This window comes from Lissotriton vulgaris, chromosome 4_1 (genome assembly GCF_964263255.1).
Source record: "Lissotriton vulgaris chromosome 4_1, aLisVul1.2, whole genome shotgun sequence".
Classification (NCBI taxonomy): Eukaryota; Metazoa; Chordata; class Amphibia; order Caudata; family Salamandridae; genus Lissotriton; species Lissotriton vulgaris.
The window spans coordinates 2,067,828,386-2,067,848,577 of NC_141691.1; the positions used below are offsets into that span (position 1 = coordinate 2,067,828,386).

Below are 20,192 nucleotides of genomic sequence, written 5' to 3' on the forward strand. Positions count from 1 at the left end.
CCTCCTGCTGCAATTTGCGACCCTATTTTCCCTCACCCCCGGGGTCACCCCCTGGTGCTTGCACGACGTGGACACTGGGGACAGTCCCCCTATCCGACACCGGGCGTACCGCGTACCAGATCGGGTACGCGCCTGCATCCAGGAAGAAGTATCAAAAATGCTCACACTCAGAGTCATCGAACCCTCGGACAGCCCCTGGGCCAGCCCAGTCGTGCTGGTCCCCAAAGCTGCTGCCCCAGGCACCACCCCTGAGCTCTGATTCTGCGTCGACTATCGGGGGCTGAATGCTGTCACCCGGACCGACGCTCACCCCATTCTCCGAGCAGATGAACTGGTCGACCGCATGGGGGCTGCCCGCTACCTAAGCATCTTCGACCTGACAGCGGGCTACTGGCAGATCGGCCTCACCCCCAGGGCCCAAGAACGATCCGCTTTCTCCCCCCCGGATGGACACTACCATTTCAAAGTGATGCCATTCGGCATGAAAAACGCTCCAGCCACTTTTCAACGACTTGTGAACCAGGTATTGGCGGGCCTTGAAGAGTTCAGCGCCGCCTACCTGGACGATATCGCGGTATACAGCCGCCACTGGTCAGACCACCTCCGCCACCTCCGAGAGGTCCTGCAGGCCCTCCAACAGGCCGGCCTCACAATCAAGGCCAGCAAATGCCAGATTGGCCAGGGGTCCGTGACCTACCTCGGACACCAAGTGGGAAGTGGTCTGGTGGCCCCGCTCCAGCTCAAGATCGCTGCCATCCAGTCCTGGCAGCCCCCCGTAACGCAAACCGAGGTCCGAGCCTTCTTGGGGCTCACTGGATACTACCGGCGGTTTGTGAAGGACTATGGCAGCATTGTGGGGCCCCTCACAGAACTCACATCCAAAAAGCACCCAAAAATGGTCAACTGGAATCCAGACTGTCAAGCGGCCTTCGAGAAGCTGAAGGCCGCCATGTGCACCGCCCCTGTGCTCCAGGCTCCCGACTACAGCCGGGAGTTCATCGTCCAGACTGATGCCTCCGACCATGGCATTGGGGCCGTCCTCTCCCAGCTGAACCCCGAGGGAGTTGACCAACCAGTGGCCTTCATCAGCAGACGCCTACTGGCCCGAGAACAGCGCTGGAGCACCATCGAGAAGGAGGCCTTCGCAGTAGTGTGGGCCCTCAAGAAGCTCTGGCCCTACCTCTTCGGTACCCACTTTCGGGTGCAAACAGATCATCGCCCCCTGCAATGGTTAATGCAGATGCGGGGGGAAAATCCCAAACTATTGCGATGGTCCATCTCCCTGCAGGGGATGGACTTCACTGTGGAGCACCGACCTGGCCAGGATCACGCCAATGCGGATGGCCTGTCACGCTTTTTCCGCCTCGACGAGGAAAGTCCCCAAGAGGATGGGTGACTCTCCCCGCCTTCAGCTGGGGGGGACGCATGTTGGACAGGCCACATGAAGGGCTCGCTCCCTCCCCGCATGACAGGGCCCGGACACCAGCTCTCCAGGTGCTACCCACAGAAGCAACCCGCAAACCGTCCCCTACGGGACTCCTGCTCCCGGACATCTCTGTATTACTGGCCCGGGCCACTGTCAGCGCCATCTTGGACACTGCACCACGAGGCCACGTGGCCTCAGCCCGACCCCGACCCTGGGACTGGCCAGGCCCCGACATCCCGGCACCACCATCCACCCAGGAGGTGAACGGACCACTTGGCAGGTCAATGGGAGAAAGGAGTGTCGATGGCTCTCCCCCGCCAGGTGCCGATCGCCCCCAGCCTCCCCGGGCGCTGGCTCCACCCCCCTGCTGGGTGTCTGGACTCCCTCATCCCGGACCTCCCGACCTCCAAGTGCGAGGGTCCGGACATCAAAGGGCACCAGACCTATAACTGGGGCAGCTCCAGAGCAGGAAGACAGTTGTATCCTGGAGTCGAAAGACACCGTGAAGAACTCATCCTTGACGGACTGCTGGCGCTGCCGCAGCCCTGCCTTGTGAACTGTCGTCCTGCCTGCTGGCGCTGCCGCGGCCTTCTGCAACCTTCATCCTCGTTGGACCTGCTGGCGCTGCCTTCTTGCAACCTTCATCCTCGTCGGGACCTGCTGGCGCTGCCGCAGCCCGTTTCCACCTACGACCGCCTCGGGACCTGCTGGCGCTGCCGCGGCCCATCCTTCTCGAACGCCGAGCTCGAGGATTGTGAGCTACCATCGTCTCATCTCACTACCAGATTGGTAACAAAGACTGTCCCGCTACCCCCTTCCCCTTTCAGAGACTAGAATTGAGAGGATCCTCGTGTCCTGATCTCATTGTACCGTACCACCGTACTTCAAGAATTGCATATAAAGAACGTTAACCTTATCCTTGTGTGGTGTCCATCTGTGGGGGGGAAGTTACTTGTCTGTACGATCGCTGGAGACGGCCCTCACCGGAGGCCTCTCCCCTTGTCCTCGGCCGACCCTCCCGGTCCCCGTCTAACATGCACTTTAGCACTGGTCACCAGTGGTAAAGTGCCCAGAGTTATTAAACCAACGAAAAAAGGTCAGAGATAATATTGGAGGAAGGCAAAAAGTTCAGGGATGCCCCTGCAGAAAGGGCCAAGTCCAACAGCATCCAAAAAGCCTCAGCACGACTGATCCTCGATGTTCCACGCCACGGCCACATCACCCCCCACCTGAGAAACCTGCACTGGCTCCCCGTCAACAAGAGGATATCCTTCAAGCTCCTCACACACGCACACAAGGCACTCCACAAGGCCGGCCCAGCCTACCTCAACAGATGACTCTCCTTCTACATCCCCAACCGCCAGCTACGCTCCGCCGACCTCTCACTCGTCACCGTCCCGTGGATCCGAAGAAAAAACACTGGTGGGAGATCCTTCTCCCACCTCGCCGACAAGACATGGAACACCCTCCCACTGAGCCTACGACAGACCCAAGACCTGCTGACCTTCAGAAGGATACTCAAGTCCTGGCTGTTCGATCAGTAGCGCCCCCCCAGCACCTTGAGACCCTCGTGGGTATGTAGTGCGCTTTACAAATGATTGATTGATTTTAAACCACAGCTTTTGCATGGATTCTAAATACTCCCAATCTTGCAAAAAAAGTTCAAAAAATGCTTTCCTAAGAGCACACAATTTGACCTAATGGGAGGCCGGGATTAAAAACTGCTCCCCTTGGTTTTAAGTTTACAACCACTCCAATAGACCACATTGCTAGGATAGCAGTGATTCGAATAGCAAGGGACTATTTATCATTTATTTACTACCATGCTCAAGAAAATTGCAAGGACATGAGTGCCCCTCTCAGCTTTAGAATACAGTGTTTGTTATCAGCATACCTAGATGAAGTGATAAAACGGAGATCAGATTTCAATTATCCTAGTTACACAGCTATCACCCACTGGACCAGGTCTTGTGGCAGTAAATGGTTACTGGATAGTACGTATGGTAGATAATGATATCTACCACTGGTGTTTAAGGGCTCAACTTTGTTTGCAATGCCATAGCTCACTCATTTAAAGGAGAGGCCTATGGCATTGGAAATATTTTTTGATTTCCTTTGTTCCCTGCCCCCTCCCCACTTGCAGTGACCCATGAGGTAACCACCCTCCCGTTGTCCATGTTCACCAGGCTCCCGCCCCACTCCCGTTGTACGTGTCCCCTTCGCTCCCACTCCCCTCCCACTGTCCTTATTAAACATGCCCTCTCTCCTGTTGTCTGCATTTTTTTTTGTTTCCGCCCCCTCCCCACTTGCAGCGGCCTGTGAGGTGCGACCCCCGCGGCACGCTCACATGAGGACTGGCCCTTTTACTTTTTTTTTTTAATTTAATACGATTTTATATAGCGTGAACATTACCCGAAGGTGTCCGAACGCTTTACAAAAGAACAAATTGCGAATACATAAGGATTTTGGATTACATGAGTTACATAAAAGATACAAACAGAAAAAAATTGCAAATGTACAAGTTGTAAAGTCACACAAGGAAGAGATACAGAGAAAATTGCACTGTATGTCATATTTATTCTCTTAGCACTATTTTCATTCATGAGTTTCTCTTACTGCAGGATTGTCAAGCATTTGGAATGCAATGGGTCTTGCATTTGCAAGTTTCAGCTGTTGGCATCGTAAATGACAAAATGCCTTTTATTTATGTTTTAAAACCCCCAAAAATAAATAAAAGGCATTGTCATTTACAATGCCAATTGTTCAAACTTGCGTAAACACGAGGCCTATTGCATTGCTATTTCCTTTATTGAGTCTCTCAAGTAGGCTCCATGGCGGGCTTCCTTTCACTTTCGAAAATTTATCCCAATGGCGGCCGTTTGCTTGTTGACATTTGCGGCCATGCTGGAAATTGTCTATTGTGTGACATTTATGAAGGCCGACCTGGGCACTTGTCTGTTTATAATCCCCGGTTGTCGCCCACAGAGGATTATGTGTTAGCATTGTAGATAGTTTACGTGAAGCGTCGCAGCTGTCGGACCCTTGCGTGCCTGGGCTGCTCCCACCGCTCCAGCCCTTCCTCTCAAACTGGCTGTGAGATGGCCTGGCAGGCACTGGTGCTGCCGCTGCCACGCGCAGCCGCACTCCTCATACACTTCCGGGCTGCAGCAGGCAGAACCCATGCGGCACGCGCCATCTGCCAAACCGAACACTCGCCCCTGCGTCCGCCTTGGAGCCGGACCCGGAAGCAGTAAGGAGCTGTGCTCAGCCTGCTACCCGGAAGTGTATGAACAGTGAGGCTGCGCGCGGCAGCAGCACCAGTGGCAGTGCCAGTTTGGGAGGAAGGACAGGAGCGGTGCCGATCCTCTGAGTGTCGGAGGAAGGACGGACAAGAGTGGGGGGAGGATCGGGCACGCACGGAGCGGTGCCAATCCTCCGAGTCTCGACCGGAGCGGTGGTGGCAGCCTGGGCACGCACGGAGCGGTGCCACTCCCATGGTGAGTCATTCTGTGCCGGGGATGGCTTCATATCACATCTAACTGGAAGGCCGACGGCTGCCCCGAGCAGCGGAGCTCCTCAGAGCCGAAATGACATTATCCTGCATTTACTGCAATGACAAATGGGCCGCTGCCCTCTCCTTGAACTTCCTGCCCCCTTTTGCACTTCCTGCCCCCTTTTGCACTTCCTGCCCCCTTTCACAGGATCAGCTGATCTGGTTCTTGCGCTCACCATTTACCCAAACAACTTTCGGGCAGTAGCAGGATTCAGTTGCACAAAGCGTCATAAGGAAAGTAAACAAACACGTCGAATACAGAACAATGCAAGACTCGCAGGTGAGACGAGCTGCATTAAGAGCAATCAAATCCATAATTACCAAAGCTGTGCAATGCCCCTACCTTAGTTGAGAGTGGCGTGTGTCTCCTTTTACTCCTTTGTCTTTTACCTTGAAATGAAAACCACTGCTAGTATTGAAAGCGAAGGTTGCCTGGCAGAAAATCCTAGACAGAGAAAGAGAGAGCAGGGAGTCTGGTATCTAAGAACAGGGGCAAATATTCATTGGGGTGTTGCACCTCCCTAATAAATATATTTTCTGATAAATTGCTGGGTACGGGTGCTTTCAGTTATGTATGGTAAGGTGTCTATCGGATTTCACTAGGAATTTTACATGCACACCAGTTCTCTGTTTTGAAAGTCGTCAAAAATGTTGGGTATTTTGCAAAATATTTACTTTTGTCTCTCTTAATACACCTACCAACCTGCATTCCTTTCCCTTTGTTTCCACTAGCCTTTAAGCCCCTCTCTTGCACCCTGCTTATCATATAATGTATTTAACATTTTATGCCGGCGTGATTGTTGGACAAAGTTAATCACACTTATCAGTCCCCTCAAATCTTACTGACCAGGCTACGCCTCTGTCGAAGAACAATATTTGATTTACATAAAGGGGTGAGGGCAGGAGGGTAACATGAGGTAGAACACCCTGCTATTGCAATGTCATGGGAGCAAACGACAAAGTGCTTTGTCTCTCACCCTCTTATGTGTATTGTGTCAGCTTAGATAAGTTCTGAGCCGTGACTTGGCTTGGGCTTGCCTGGCTGGTGGGCCTTTGGAAGCCTGAGAGTGGCATGGGGTGCAAACTCCTGCTCAAAACGTTGTTTTCCTTTGGCCTAGCAGGAATAGGTGGATTCTGGGTCTTTGGGCTGAAAGCTGGAGAAGTGTGGCTCAATGGTTAGAACGGCAGACCCTGATGCAGAGGTCTAGCCCGGGACCAGGGTTCAATTCCCTGCCTCGGCGGGTCTTGGGCTCAAAAATTCCACGGACCTGATAATTCTCGCCTCGGTGCCTATTCCAATCATGGAGTCCCACTCTGCAACTCTGGGCAATAGCTTGCTTAATCTCCACAACGCTAAGGATGCCTGGCCTCCACCTTGCTGGTGCCCAGGAGTGGACACCTCACAGGAAAAGCCAGGGTGGGTTCCACAGCGGTATTCGTACAAGCGCCTTGAGACCCTTGCGGGTGAGTAGTGCGCTATACAAATATCAATTTACATTTACATTTACAAAGCAGTGCTGGCTTTTCACAGTGCCCGTCAGTGTGTTAAAAAAAATTGTTCAGAATACATGTTCATCCTATTCTTGATCCTAGCAGAATACACAGAGCAGTGGTCCTGTGTTCCAGTTGCAGTTGTGATTCTGTACAGATGTGTGTGCAGGAGGAACATTGTTGTCATAATATTAATATTGCGAACGTAATAGAAAATACAGTGCTCACAGGTGAATGGGAATTTAGTTTGCATGTTTAAGCCACACCCTTAATTGCATTGTCCACACCCTATTTTGTTCATCCCACTTAAGGCCCTCCCTGTGACAACCCCTATCTAGACAGCCAAAACACATCTCTGTAGTTGTCTCTGCCATCTCTGTTTTGCAGTCTAGTGAGCCCCAGAGATACAGGGGTACGTAATGCCTTCTACAGTCACGGAGAGAGGGTGGTTGTATGTCTTGGGGCAGAACTGGATGCATGTGTGTGGCGACACATTGGTAGAAATTTGAGTACTGCATATTTTATGTTGATGTTGTGCAGATTTGTAGAGTGCACTATCACCTGGGAAGATATCCTGGTGCTGCTGAACTGGTGTGATTATATCCAAACCTAGGGCCTAATGGGACTACTTGAAAAGCCATGTCTTCAGCTTCTTGCAGAATTTAAGGTAAGGAGATGTTAATCTCCTGGTCCTTATTATAGATGGCAAATGCCTCTATATTAGGTTCTAGATCAAGTTATCTGACATCTGATGGTTGAGCACTAGTATTTCCTCTTCATTCTTTGACCTCATTGTGCTATAAAAGCCGGACTCTCTCAGTAAACTCTGAGCCTGCCGTAAGTTTGTATGATCGTCTCTCCAATTAATCCCTTATTGCGTCCTCTGTGAAAAGCTGTTCCATTCCTCTTGGTCTGGGGAGTTTGTGTTTAAAAAAAAATGTTTTGGGAAGTGCTGGTTTGTTTCACTCTGGTGCTAGACTCCTTTTTTTGGTGGTGGCTATGTCAATTCCACGCCTATTCTTTGTTGATTCACACCTTGCTGTTTGGCAAAAAAGTACATTTTGGCACCCTTAATTTCTCAATGGTGCATAAGAAGAAATCCCATATATTTCATACCTGCCTCTCTTAAGTGCCTCTTCATATACATAAACAAGCCCCAGGGCTGTTCCAGTACTTCCATATAATCGGGAAAGAGCCTCATTTTGCAATTTTCACCCATGAAATGTCCCGACCTACTAGCACGTTGCAGCTGAATATTTGTCATAGTAGTTGAATATGCGCAGCTACATCAGTCGTGGGGAAGATCCCAGAGGGTGCTTTGCTATTCCCACTACCTATGGCCCAGAGAGACCTGGTGCCACTGTCTTGTTTCAGCTATTCTTTCAAATGCTTGACGATATTTATTTCTTTTATGTTTTTTGGTAGACCAGTAACCCTTATGTTATGATGGGGACAGCCTCCCATGTCTTCTGCCCTGTATCCCAGATATATTTCCATTCTCTGTCAGTACAATTACTTGTTTTTGCTGGCAGGTTTTTAAAGTCAATAGTTTCTCCTGATTCCCCCTTGACCCTATCTGCCAGTATGTTGGTTTTCACTAAGCAGTGACATGTCTACCACTGCAGAGTTAATTTGTTCCTTGGGTACTTTTGGTTTAGTTTGGGTGTTATCTCCTCTGTCTTATAGAGTTTGTGCTTGAATGGCTTGCCTCCTAGGGTCTCCTTGGATGGTGCATTAGTTGGTACTGGGTTGTTATTAATCATCTGTACTTAATGTTGTGACTCTTTTCCAGCTCCATGTCCTGGTGTGTTTGGCCTTGCTCATGGCACTTGTTAACCATACTCTGAATCTCACTCTATCTTTCCTTCGCTGTCTGGTATTTCCCTACTCTCTACCCAGCCAGGCAGTGTACTTCCACCCTTATAATCTCTTCATTTTTACAGGGCTCTGTTTACTGGTCCACTGGACCAACTGCTGCTAGTTATGACGTGCTGAGTTGTTATTGCATTGCCAGCTATTACTCAATGTGGAGCTGCACTTCTTGGTACATGGTCTATTCTCAACACGCTGGCATGGCATGGCCTCGTCGCATTCACTCATTGTTGTTTTTTGCAGCCCCAAAGTTTGCCTCTGCAGTCACCACTGACCCGTAGGAAGGTAAAAAACCAATGTGTTATAGTTGATGAGAAACTAACCGTTAAAAATCAAGTTTATCCGGTCAATTTTTCTTCTTTCAATACTCTTAAGACATTAAAGAAAATTGCTCACTACATTCCCTTTGACTCATCGAAGACAGTTGTCATTGCCCTAGACCTGCCTAGACAACATTACTGCAGAGGCCTTTATCAAAAGTTGTTAAAGAGATCCTTGAACAAACTTCAAACATGCAAAATACTGCAGCGCGAATGCTTCTGAACATATCTAGATTGCAATCCGCATCCCAGGCTATAGGTAGGTTACATTAGATCCCCATTAAGCAGTGAATTAACTTAAAGACCCATTGCATTGCATTCAAAATTCTCCATGGACTAGGCCATGACTATTTGAAAGAAATCTTCAAATAGTATTTTCCTAGTAGAACGGTATGGTCTAGTTCATTCAGAAACTTGATTGTTCCCTCCTTCAAAAGTTCCTCTTTGGGAGGCAGGAGCTTTGTTATCTGCACTGCCTTAAAATGAAAATCTTCCCTTTAAATCAAAAATCTGCAGCTGCTTTATTACCCATAAGGAAATCCTTACAAACCTGGCTATTTAGAAATTAATAAGGGCTCTCTGACCGTAGTTACTTACAGTGGCAAGACACCTTACATTCACTCTCTCTGCAGGTTCTCTCATCATCATCGTGAAATATTGTTCCTTATGGATATTTCACTGACTTACTCAGGCCAGAGTGCGATTGTGTTCTCTGCTGTGACCGAACTGTGATTGGTTTTTTCCATTATCCCCTTGGTGTCATTTGCCACCAGACATCTCGCGCAAACGACTGTATCTTTTGGTTTATGATAAAGTGGGGGCAGGAGAGGCCAGAACAATCGGAGCATAGAAAGGGAGCTCTAGGCTACAATCCACTTCAAAATGTCTTCTGGGCTTCTCCTTCAGCCTCTTGCTGAGGCGCCTAATCTCTTGGGGTTTTTTCCATACACAAGTACCATCAGCTGATAATAGTTCATCAATGCCATCTCCCAAACCTCAAGTAGCAGACCGAGCAGCACCTGCTGGGTCCACGAAGTCTGCACTTGTCTCAAAGAAATCCCAGGCCAGTTTTTTCCAATATTTGCTCTAGTTTCGGCTGGGAGTGTGAAAGGGTCTTGCGTGCTGTCACCTGTGTCCCACAATCTTTATTTACAAACTGTCTCAAGCTCTGTAAATTAGTCTTTTCCAGCCCATTAGCCGCAAACTGAGCACTAAAGTGGATGCCCTGCACTCCAGCAGATACCCTGCTACCCCTGCATTCAGGTTTAGGGGCAGTATGTTGTGTCATATCATTTCGGGGTGACTTGTGGAAAGATGTCAAGGAAAATGTGTCTTACTCCATTTGACTTAAGCCAACTACCCCACAAATCCTGGCCACTTTATAGATTAAGTCCCTGTTCATTAGCATTCTCTGCCTTGTAGGTCCTTTGCCGAAATTGAGCTGGCACTTGTCCTTTACCTGAGCATAGTCTAGGCACAAAGAGGTGGCATAGCAGTGTAACTGGTTCCAGAGATGTAGACTGTAGCTATACATGATGGTGTTGGCATTCTCTTGTCATGGGGAGAGAACACTAGGCCTGGGCGGTAAATTCCGTTCCGCTCGCGGAGTTTGCGGAATTTCGCGTGCCACGGAGAACGCAAAATTGTCCAAAATTCTGCGTTCCGCGGCTTCGCAGAATTTTTTGCTTGTTCTCGTTCTCAAAATGTGTGTTCGTGAGATGTTTCTCCCCAAGCAGGCAAACGGAGATCGCGACCAGGCAGTTCCGCGTGTTCGCGGAATTTCTGCGTGTTCGCAGAGATTTTTACAATTTTTCGGAACTTTGCGTAGCGCGACTACGCAAATTCCGCCCACCCTTAGAGAACACTGCACTGTGACGTTTTCTTGCCATACGTCTTAGAAACGTTGCCTGATTATCCAGGTGATATGATGTGATTTATTCTTCAAGGAATCTACCATCACCACCACTGACTGAGCAGTACAAATCCCAGATTCAAAGACTGAACTGTCCTTGTGAGCCAGTTTTTGTTGTCTCGATACTTTAAGATGGCACACTCGTAGAAAGGCTTCCACCAAATGTAAGCATCTGCCACGATGTGCCACTGCTGACTCTGGGCCCAGGAGACGCTGTGATAACCACATAGAAGCTCTCATTCTTTGCTTTGTTGGGGTGTTAATAGACAGCACTTCCCAAAGCTTTTGCCATTACAATGTGGTGTTTCCTGACTAGATTCAGTTCCTGTGATCACTAATATGTGTATGTAGGAGCTGTACTGTACAATATAGGAGCTGCACTTGCGCAAACTGGACCTGCACTAGCATTAAGGTGAGGTCTGGGTGGGGAGGAGGCAGTGATTCTCAATGTTCTATAAGTGTGAGCTCAGAGCATCATGGGAGGAGTCTTTTCTAGGTCTTGTGGACTGGAGGATTAGTCAAATATCTCGGTGTCGGGGGCGTGGCTAGCAGCCGACGATGGCGGCAGCAAACTAGAGAGGCTCCCGGAGTAAGGCGCCATCCCGCATCAATCCGCATGCCTATCCGCTCAACAACGAACCCAGACGGGATGTCCCGGGTCAAGTGACCGTACGGCACTCAGCAGAGAAGTTTTGGAGCAGCGGGGCCCCGGGAACTGGTGGAAATGACCGCACCCGGACAAGGCCTAGTGGCACATGAACAGCAGCGGAATCTGGTTGATGCGATGCCCGGGCGGAAGTGAGGCCTCAGCGGCGTTGCTAACCGGTAGTGATCGTGGTGCGGACTGACCCGAGCGAAGACGGCGGTAGAGAATCCGATGTCCCCACAGACTGTCCATGGGCAGTTGATATCGCCCACGACAAAGCAGCATTGCGGGTAGCGGTAACACTGATGGAAACCTAAGCTAAAAAAAGTGCGACGACGGCGCCATTTTGCATAGCTAACGCCATTACGGGCACGAACTCCCTCGAATAACAGGCTGGGCGACCCGCGCCGAGGTCTCGACAGGCTCGACAACAGATCACACTACGAACAACGCGACTGGGGAAGGGGTGCAAACCCGTCTGTTGGGGTCCGGCCTGGAAAGCCCACTTATTGCGTAACCGAAGCGCCAATGAAACTCGAGCGATCCCATCGATCACTTGCAAAAACACCTGGCAGAATACCACCACAGGCTGCGTTCAACGGTGTGCAATTTCTTGGTGTGTTGAACATGGCGGGCAGAGGGTCTAAGCATAATTCCACCCAAGCTAAGCTTGACAAATTTGCATATGAAAAACAATCTCTCCCCCTGATGGAACAACGTAAGTCCCTGAGTAAAGGGACGGAGGGAGATGGTACAAAGAAAGCCACGTTGGAAGATGTGCTAAGCGCCCTGGCCCAAGTGTAGGCGACGGTGGGGGCGACGGCAACGGAAGTTACCCTCATTCGGGCAGACCTCCAGAAAATGAGTGAAAGGGTGAAGCAAGTGGAGGTGGTAGTCAAATCCCTGGTGGAAGATGTGTCGGATCTACAGGTAGAAATGGAGAAACTGCAAGCTGATAACAAATCGCTCAAGGAGAAGCTGGACGACCATGAAGGACGCTTCCGGCAGAACAACGTCCTTAACCTGGGAGTTCCGGAATCTGAAACTGCGGGTGCTATGGATCTCTATGTGGAGGACCTGATCAAAAACCAGCTTGCCCCCAAGGGCCTCTCCAACTTTTTCACTGTGGAAAGGGCCCATAGAGTGCCAGGAGGAAAACCGAAACCAGGGGCCGCACCAAGACCGATCTTGGCAAGACTTTTTAACTTTCGCGATCGGGACACCATCCTTCAGGCGGCAAAGAGTGGCGCCGGCCATCCAAATTCAGAACTCAAGGATATCTTTCTTCCCGGATTATACGGCTGAGGTATCGCGACGGAGGAGGACATTCTTAGAAGTGAAAAAGACATTGCGAGAGCAAGAGCTGCCCTACTCAATGCTGTTTCCGGCCCGGCTAAGGGTGGTCGCCGACAAAAAGGTCTGTTTTTTTTGACTCTCCAGAGGCGGCTAGAGATTGGCTCGAGGGCACGGGCAGCATTGGACAGAATAGGAACTCCGATGCTGCAACCAGAAGCAGTAGATGACTTAGATGCGGCCATAACTAGGGACGAAATACAACTTGCCATACGAGCGCTGAAGCCTGGCAAGGCGCTCGGACTAAATGGCATTCCAGTGGAATGGTATCAGGCCGCATCGGAGGAGCTAAGTGCACATTTACTAGCCATGTATGAAGAATGCTTAGAAAGGGGTGAACTCCCGCTCGATCAGAGAATGGCTACTATAGTAGCGATTCCCAAGCCTGGGAAACCGTAGGAGGACTGCTCTTTGCTGAATGCGGAGGTTAAAATCTTATCCAAACTCCTTGCTACCCGGCTGATGGCGCATCTACCCGACCTCATACATCCGGATCAGTCCGGGTTTATGCCCCACAGGAACACGGCAATGAACCTTCACGGGGTGCTGGCGAGAGCAGACTTGATCCACGATCAAGCAGTCATACTGGCACTAGATGCAAAAATGGCCTTTGACCTAGTAGAATGAAACTACCTGTTTGAGGTTCTCGCTTGTTTGGGCTTCAGCTCTAAATTTATATCATGGGTCAGACTACTATATACGAAGCCGGTCGCACATGTGGTGGCAAACGGCCATATTTCACGAACATTCCCTTTGGGGGGGGGGGCACCCGCCAGGGCTGCCCCCTCTCGCCATTGCTCTTTGCACTTTCCCTAGAGCCACTAGCGATTTTGATAAGACAAACGCCATTACTTAAAGGAATACATTGGAAGGAAGGCTGGGAGGACCGACTATCCCTTTATGCGGACGACATGCTGGTGTACTTAACAGACCCAGAACGTGGTGTGCCGGCACTCCTAGACCTCTGTAATGATCATGGTAAAATCTCGGGATATACAATAAACTGGACTAAATCAGAAATGTATGTTTTGCAAGGCCCGATCCCGGCACTGGGCCCAGACTGCCCCTTAAGGTTAGCTGGCTCCTCCTGTAAATATTTGGGGATCCACGTTACAAAGGACCCAACGGAATTTGTACCGAAGAATCTGGCGCCACCCAAGGAACCGCTTAAACAAGACGCCAAGTTCTGGCCGGGATTGGCCTTAACAATGCTGGGTAAAGCAACGCTGTATAAAATGCTGTCCCTGCCCCGCTTTCTGTACATACTAGAGAACACGCCATATCCAGTGGCGCCAGGATACTTCAAAAAGGTGGCAGCAGTGGTATCTGGTTTGCTGTGGGGCAACCGCCCGGCGCGTATTGCGCAATCCAAACTGCACAGGGATTGGTACGATGGTGGAATCGCTTTGCCGAATCTTAAATTATACTACTGGGCAGCTCACCTTAAGCCCATTAATCAATGGATTCATGTCCCGTAGACTGACCCAGCTTTCCAAGCAGATAGGGCACAACTAGGTACCAATAGTATGCTAGCCCCGCTTTATGACCAACGGAGAGTGCGAAAATTGGTGGGACCCACTAGACTCACCGCGGCGCTGTGGCATACGGCGCTAGTGGCGCTGGGCTGGAAGGGGAAAATAACCAAACTCACCCCACTTTGGGACACACGTGCCTTGGGAAATTTGAGACACAGCAAGGGCTTCTCTCACTGGGACACCATTGGGATTTCCACGGTGTAAGACCTGTGGGAAAGCGGAAAGGTTATAACATTTGACCGCCTGAAGGAACTGTGCGAACTGGGGCCACAGGAATCCTACCGTTACGTCCGGATAAGTCACGCGTTACTCACTGCCATCCCCCCGGGGAGGAAATACCAGAATCATCCCCGATGGAGGATCGTCTCCTCACGGACTTTATGATTGAGCGAGCGACGTCATTGACATACCGCAAGCTCATTAATAACTTGCCTGACCCACTGACCTCCTTGAAAGACAAATGGGAAGGGGACGTGGACGCCCTGGACGAACACGAATGGAATGAGGCGCTAGCATCCCCAAGAGAGGTGGGCATCTCAGCTAGGCTGAGGGTCGTACAACTCAAGGTCCTACACAGAATATACTACACAAGAACAACACTGCACCGCATACACAGAGCACAACACCCTTACTGTCTTCGTGGCTGTGGGGAGGAGGGTACCTTCTTACACACAATCTGGGACTGCCCACGCATCCAAGACTATTGGAGACAAATAATGCGCACTGTTTCGCAGACCCTGGAGACCTCTCTAATCCCCGAGCCGCGACAATGTCTCTTGAATGTGTGCGGACCGAACGACATGTCCAGATGTGGCCAACTTTGGGTTACGTTGGGCATGATAGTGGCCAAGTGAGATATCGCGCAGCGCTGGGGGGCGGCGGAACTACCAACGAAATCAGTGGTGCATGAATATGGATAAGATAATGGTGACAGAGAGGGCAGTATACTTGAGTCGCGCCTATCCAGGGAAATGGAACAAAATCTGGACCCCGTGGAATGTATATAGAGGGGAAATCTGTGATCCTCTGCCGGAGGATGACCCGTTGGAGTCAGATGAAGAGGGGGAGGGAGGCTGAGGTGCCCTGAGGGTGTTGCAGAAGGAAGAGGCTGTCAGGAATGGGGGAAGGGGCTCGAGTCCCGGAGGATAGAAAGTGAGGGTAGACAGGGGCGAGACAAATGAAAATCACGTGCAGGAAGTTTAGGCGTTACCCACCCTTTAATACATGTTTGATTCAATGGGTATAAACAGTGGCACGTACTATGGGGTAGCCCTTACATTCAGCTAAATGGACACTAATTACTCATTGATGACTGCAATGTGATTTCTTTGTTGTTTTTCTTTTTGTTGTTTTTATAAAAAATAGAAAACTGAAACCTCTATTGATTAGCAACGTATTGCTAGTTCTGTTCCTTTCAATTTGCCTTAAAGTAAACACTTTTCTTCTAAGCAACGTAACCAAATTGTGGACTTATCCTGGTGCATTATAATAACCAATAATGAATGATTGCGGCCGGCCCACTGGGTTGTAGGCCAATGGCTGTGTAATTTTGCAAAGGTACAATAAAGGTTTAAAAAAAAAAAATATCTCGGTGTCAAATTTGGCAGCTGTCTTTGTTTTCAACCACAAATTAATTCTATGGTAGGCTCTTGCTTTGATTTGCTCTGCTTTCTGAAGACATTTCTGCATTTTTTGCCAGAAAATCTTACGTCCAGGCACTTATCACATCGAGATTAGACTATAACTATATGAATAATTTGTATCTGGGACTGCCTGACTGCCTGGATAAATAGACTCCAGGTGGTCCAGATTACGGACACCCAACATTCGCCTCAACCTAACTCATGTGCCCTTCACTAGCTTCCAGTGAGGTAGAGGATCCTGTTTAAATTCTGGTTTTCGTTCATAAAGCACCTCATCACAGAGGAGCCGGTTTCTTGGGCGCCAGAATCAGTTTCTACCTACCATGGCTCCGCAAACAGGCTTGAGGCAAGGAAGGTTTCCCGAGATTCACCATGCTAGAACAGGAGGGCGTGATTTTTAGGTTAAGCTTACAGCGCTTGCACTGTGGCGATCTGTTGTATGTACTAATGGGGTCTGACTCCTCCTGCGCTTTTGAATTGGCTTTTGTGTATGTCCTGTAAACATTGGAGCTTGCAAATGGCGGGTTTATGTCCCACCTTTTCCAAAAGTTCACTCCAATGTAGTGTTGCCTCCGGAGTTAGCAGCAGCAAGCACAGTGGCCGCTGTGAGGCAGGACACACGCTTTGCAGGCAATTTGAAGGTCGCTCTTTGTTACATGAAATATGTGTTAGCACAAGGCTATTGGCATGTATTGACATGGCAAGCTTCTGAAGAGACCAGCCCCGCTGCAACACGACCATTGACTGTCAAAGGCATTTTATAATGTTTCTTTGAGCCACTTTCACACCCTGGTGTATGGCGTTGAAACTCTGATTAAGTGGGCTGTTCCCGGAGTTTGCAGCTATGGCCCAGCGAGGCGCAGTGAGGTAGACTAGAGTAAGCAGTGCAGCAGCAGTGGCCAGGATTGTCACTGGACTGGACAGGCTGGCCGAGAGGTCTCCCTCAGGAGGCGGGCAGCAAGCGGTAACTGCATGGCGGTGTTTGGCTGCCTGGGCCTGTCTGCCAGTGAAGCTGAGAGGTCAGAGAGATCGAGGGGTGCAGTACAGCCTCCGAATGTGTGTGTCTTTCATTTTTACATTAATTCCTGCAGTCAGTGCACGTTCGCAGCTGCCTGAGGTCAGGGTGCCAGTCAGAATGTAGTAAAGGCCTGACAGTGACCCGTTGTGTGCAAGAGCAAGCCTGCTAGATTAAGCCCTGAGCCATCAGCATCAAGGAAATGAGGGTGAAAAAAAAGCCATTGTTTTTCTTAATTTGATGAAGTGCGGGAAAGTCGACATTCAATTTATTAATCTTACTTTGTTTTATTTTAGTTATTTTAGTTATGTTCTGCTTTGTTCCCAGATTGAAATGGTTTTGTCCAGTGGCCCTTTCCCTGTGCTAATCAATCAATCAATCACATGTTTGTTAAGCACCACTACTCACCCATATGGGTCTCAAGGCGCTGGGGAGGAGGGGAGGTGCAGGTTCCAGTCCATCAAAGAGGGGGTCTGTCGAAGAGCCAAGTTTTGAGGTTTCTCGTAAAGATGGGGAGTGATGTTGTCTGTCTGAGATGGAGCGGTAGGGCGTTCCAGGCTCTGGCCGCGAGGAAGGAGAAGGAGCGGCCTCTGGATCTGGTCTGTCTGACACAGGGGACTATGGCGTACGAGACCTGGGCTGATCGTAGGGTCCTTTGTGTGGACTTTGAGTTTGCTGTTCAGGTATGCTGGTCTGGTGCTTGGGTGAGGATCTTGAAGGTGATTCCAGTCTCGACGGGGAGCCACTGGAGTTTGCGCAGTTGCTGGGAGATGTGGCAGTGTCTTGACAGGTTAAGTACCAGTCTTGCAGCGCCGTTCTGGATGTTTTGTAGCTTGCGGGTGAGGTTTTTGTTTTGTTTGTTCAGGCGTAGAGTGCATTGCTGTAGTCCAGTCTGCTGGTGACGAGAGCGCGAGTGACGGTCTTTCTGTGTTCAAGGGGGATTCATTTGAAGGTCTTGCGTAGAAGGCGGAGGATGTGGAAGCAGTAGGACGAGACGAAGTTGATCTGCTGGTCCATTTTGAGCTCGGAGTCCAGGATGATTCCAAGGTTTTGTGCATGGTCAGTCATGGTGGGTGGGCTTCCGAGGGCGGGGGGCCACCAGGTGTTTTTCCAGGCATTGGGGTATGGGCCCATGACGAGTATTTCTGTTTTGTCGATGTTGAGTTGTCAGCAGCTGATTCATGAACTTCTTTGCACACTTTTTTCAATTAGAGTAGTAAATCAAAAATAAGGAAAAATGATGTGTATGATAATAAACTGAAATTCAGACAATTGTGTTATTTGAAACAATAAGTCATGAAATCATTTGAAATGTATCTACTGTCCAAGGAAGAACATACATGTGGTTCGTAAAATATTATTGAGATTGTTAATCTATTTACTATTGTTCATATATTTATTTTAAAAAAAATTCTATGTGAAAAAAATATAAGAATATTCAAAAGAAAATAAACTATTTATATGTCATGTACAGTAGTACTTATGTCTTGACTATATGTACATCAAGCTAGTCTAGACTTTACATGCCAACCTCAGTTTTAATACACTGTACCCGGTGTTCCTGTTTCCCAATGAGGCAGCTGCTTTTCATCCATTTGGCAACAGGTTCCATGCCTTTTTAGGTCTCGGGCCTAGCGTCACACTGCTTAAGCAATGTGGGCGGAGCCCGAGATTTAATGTTTTCCTACAGTGGAGCTTGAACCCGCCCCTCTTCTCCATTGGCTGGCCTCATAAAGGGAGGCCTGCCATTGGAAGAGAGGGGCGTCACTCTGTTCAAACCCCGTCTTTTTGGGACTGAGGGTGTGTTTTTTTGTGTTCTTTCTCTCCCTGACTTCATAGATCCAACACACGCCCCCCATCATGCTGCCTGCACGCACAAGTCGGCTCTCTGATAGGTTTACAACTCTCCTAAGACACTACCATTGGTCTTCCTTATGAACCAATCAGAGTGCTGACTGCTGCGTGCAGGCAGCGCTAGCAGACAACAGGCATATGGATACCGCGTCACCCCTCTCACGGTGCCTCCCTCTCCCTCAGTCGGAGCCTGCCGCAGTCCGAGATCTCCCTGATCGGCGCCCCGCGGACCGGCGATGTCTTCGAACTGTAAAGAAATCCATTGGACGCTTTCAATTAAGATCTCACTCGGCTTTTATTCAGTTACACGCGATGAGGCACATGCGCTGGTAATATTTACTTTCAATTGCTGGCTTCGCGCTTGGCTGCACATGCTAAAGCTCTCTCTCCTGCACTTTGGTTCACAGCAGGCTTTATTTGTTCTTTAGTGTTCACTGGCACTCGCGTTTATTTATTTATTTTAACTTGAATCGGTACTGTCACGCGCTTATTTTCTGTTAACGTGCTCCTCCTCGCACATACTCGGCAAAGATTGTTTATTTAATAATTAGCTTAGCTCCAGGGTTAATGTAGGCATTATTTACTTCAAAATGCAACTCCCTTACAATGTGTTTCACAGCAGTTATCAATAACTTTTTAAAACAGTCTCGCACTTGGGTTCAGACGGCTTTTCTTATCTTAAATTATTTCATGCATTAGAGCTCACACGCTCTGTTTACTTTCAACCCGGTTTTCCTTTTACGCTTGGCTGCACATATTAGAGCTCACGTGCTGCCAAGTGTTTACTTTTAATTATACTGGCTTCTCCTCATGCTTGTTTAATGCGTTTGCCATAGTGTTCGACCTCTGGATTTGAAGGGGCCGTGGCAGCCCCTGCCTGCTGCGGAGATGAGCCTGAACCTGTTTGCAAGCAGTGAGTTTGCGTTTCTTCTTCTTAACCCCTTCACTGCGGCGGCTATTCCACCGCAGTGCTAAGGGGGCGGGGCGGCCGCGCGGCGGCCGCATGCTGGTGACGGAACCGCTCCGTCACCAGCCGCAGTTGCACTCTGCTCATGACGGAGCGGTTCCGTCACGGCCCCGCCCGCTCAATAGAACGCTCAGCGCAGGCGCGGAATCCGCGCAGGCGTGCCGAGCGGGCCGTGATGGAACCGCTCCGTCATCAGCACAGCGCGACCGCGGCCGATGACGGAGGGATTCCGTCACCAGCAGGGAAGGGGTTAAGTGTGCAGTAGCAGGGAAGAGGACCCGTGCTTTAGTGAAGCTGAGTGGGAGGCCACGACTCCACGTGAGCTGAGAGCAGCTGCAGGCAGGCAGGGCAAGTACACTATTGTGTGTAAGAGGGAGTTAATGGCTGAGCTGGAGCGGTAAACATGGATGCTCATGTTAGTACCTACACCTGAATCTCGCCCTACAATGTCCTCTTGTTCCATTTCCCGCACCCCTTGCTTTAACTGTAAGCACCCCATATCTCTTGACCCACCCATACATATTTATTATACTGCGATAGCGCTTAGAAGACTGTCGCTGGAGCTGCAGAAGGCTAAAGGACAGAGCATTTCAGAAAAGGAAATT

The 20,192-nt window shown here is 49.6% G+C and overlaps 1 pseudogene across 1 annotated transcript in view; it reads left to right on the plus strand.

The window, feature by feature from the left end:
- Positions 1–4,741: 4,741 nt before the first annotated feature.
- Positions 4,742–20,192, plus strand: part of LOC147725018 (uncharacterized) — a 105,212-nt pseudogene continuing 89,761 nt past the window's right edge. Inside the window, exon 1 of the transcript XR_015309951.1 lies at positions 4,742–4,923. The product of XR_015309951.1 is annotated as an uncharacterized LOC147725018 (transcript). The remainder of the gene's footprint in view (positions 4,924–20,192) is intronic.